The following is a 2,958-nucleotide window of genomic DNA, read 5'->3' as shown; positions in this document are numbered from 1 at the left end:
CAGGGTAATGGTACTGCATCAATGGGGGGCAAAACAACCACTTGTAATTCTGATGTGATGGCAGGAGACTACAGTGCTTCAAATAATCTCATCAAGAAAAAAAAAAACTATGGGGACCCCGGGTCTGATTTAGATGTGTCACTACGAGTGGTGGCCCAGCCTGTTCTAAAGTCTTGGGAAGATCAGAGATGGACTCTGGGAAGGCATGGAAGAGTTCTTAGAGCCTCTGTGGTCAGACTCTGCAAGGAATTGGGTGAATTTGACAGTCTTGTGTGACTGTAGTAGAGGCCCCCGACAACAAATATGGGACTCTGCCTCACATCACAGAGCTAAGTGAGACTGATGAGGTAGACCGAATAAACACAGGGCCACTGGATTGCGATTTGCAAAGGCCAGTGTCATTAGAGGGTACAAAGTAAATGTCCCTGGAACGGTAAGGAAAGCATTAGCTAGGGACACCTGTGGCAGCAATACTACCCCACTTGTGTCTGTAATGCAAGTAGGCTCAAAAAGGTACAAAATAAGGCCTCAGGTAATCAAAAACCCAGGCAGCTTGTGGCTGATGAGGGTCAAATGGCCAGAGGGGGCGACAAGGTCCCTGTAGGCAGGAAGTAACAAAAAGATCATAGAGCCACATGTGGTGTTTTTGGAAAGCAGGGTGATTCTTCTTCATCACTGAATGGTGGGAGAGAGCACAACACTTCAACCAGCTGATGATGTTATTGCTTAGTCACAACATTTTATATAGTAGGAAAGGTTGAATAAAGAAAGATCCATCTAGTCCCTCAGCGTTAACCCTTTCCGCAGTAAGAATGGTGGTAGTGGGAAATTTGTAAATGGCCCAATGGTGCAAACAAATGAGGTAGATCCCAGTGCTCTGCCTGATCGGCTTACTCAGACTGAATCTTCAGAGACAGGGCAAGTGCTGAGGCAATGCCATGGTTCTGTACAGTGTTCCACAGCTAACGCTTAACAGTAAGGGATTGTCTGGAAAGTGGCACATGTGGGACTCCCTTCCTGAAGATTACATTTGGGGCCATCGCTGCAGTGTACAGTCCAGCAGGGTCCTGCATTTCAAAATCAGGTTTAGGAAAGGCTAATTCAGATAACTGCCATGAAAAAACTAGCTCAAGCAGCGATGTAGTGAGGACTCTTGACTGACTCAATGGAAGAAGAAATTCAAGGATAAAAGTGGAAGAAAAAAAATGGCAGCAACAAATTGGTTCAACTTTTCTTCAGAAGAGCCGAAAATAAAATGTCAATCCTCTTGGAACACTAGCGACTAAATTGGGGCATGCTAGGTAGAGAAGGAGTTACCCTGGGCTGGCCTACAGATTTATTTATTTTTGCTTGTCAATTCCTCCTGTAGTATGTATCTATACATACATTATGTAACAGTAGATCTGCACAGAATCTACTCATGTCCCTATTTTGTTAAGTCCACATAGTAAATCTGACAAATTGTTAATCTGACAAATTCCCAGAGAAATCTCGTTTAAAATAAAAACAAGACAACACTTATTAAAGTCTGATACAACTCTTGACACTTTATTAAAAATGAAAATGGGTTTACAAATGAGTTATAAACTACAGTAATTGTCATCTTTGTACAAAAGAATTGTTTTAAAAATGCTTCCAATCTTATTACATAAGCAATTAAAAAAAGAATCAGAAACGAACCTTACTAGGTAAAAAGTTTGTTATTAAAGTGTTGATTTCGGTTATTGCCAGTGTTAAAGATTTAGGCACTGCACAATGCTCCCAGAGATTGCAGAAAAGCTGAAAGTTTGAAGAGTCCAAACTGTCCCAGTACATGACAGGTAGGACGTACTGGAAGAAAGTGCTGAGATTTTTAGAACTAAATAATCTCATCCCAAAAATATATGAAAAATCTTATCTGGTTTGTAATAAACGGAACAACGCTGTAAATACAATCGTCAGGTTACACTTTCCAGCTGTCAGTTAGTTCCAACACATTCTAAACTCTAAAGACACTAAAGACCTGTTTTAGAGAACATGTTTACCATACCAGCATGAAAAGTATAAGCAAACTGTATACTAACATTGCAGATCACCAACAGTTTCTATACACCAGTTTTGATTACAGATGGACAAATCTTTAAAGGACACTAGTCAACAGAGACATGGAAGCTAGCATTGTTTCAGGGCCATCACTCTTGCCTTACTATTCTACTGAGTCACAGCCAGACCTGCACGCCAGTGACTTACTAAGTAGTTAAGCAAAAATCAGGATGACAGCTCGCACTTTCAAGCAATGGTAGCTACTAATTCTTTCTTGATGGGTGCCTGCACTCTCATGCGTTTCCTGAAGTGCCACACAAACAATGTGCTCCCAGCATTCCAAGGTGCAGAATGTAACCTGGCCATTTTATAAAACATTTGAGGTGTGGTCAGCTCTGAAAGCCGTGTTCAAATGTAGAAAGCTATTGTCTCTCTGAAGGTCCTATTCATACCCTTGGCACAGGAGCATTGAGCAGTCATGCAGGAAAAGCGGAACAATGACCATAAACCCATACGGCACAGAGAACTATGGATGATGTCGCACCATTTTGTAATTTGTTTTCAAATTCATTTGATTTCTTTATGAATTTCAAGTGGACTTGTCAAAATTGCAATATGACTCAATATAACCACTGGTATGGTCACTATGAGCTGACTATATATATATATATATATATCGGCATGTAGAAACATCTAACGCATCTAACACATAGACACAAGATCCAGACATGTATGGAATTTGGTTAACCGGTAGATCTTTTGAAAGTTAAGTTTATTTTATTGTTTTTCTTTTTCTTTTTCTTTTCTGTTATATATTATTATTTTTTTGTTTGCTATTCTTGTTCACTTCAGATTTCATGGTCTGTTGGTGCTGCAGTCTACTTTTCTAGTCAGAAACGGGACAAAATTCCTTGTCATATTACGTATTTACGAAAA

The sequence above is a fragment of the Nanorana parkeri genome, unplaced genomic scaffold, assembly GCF_000935625.1.
Source record: "Nanorana parkeri isolate BGI_ZX_2015 unplaced genomic scaffold, ASM93562v1 scaffold228, whole genome shotgun sequence".
Lineage (NCBI taxonomy): Eukaryota > Metazoa > Chordata > Amphibia > Anura > Dicroglossidae > Nanorana > Nanorana parkeri.
Note: the sequence above shows the minus strand (reverse complement) of the source record.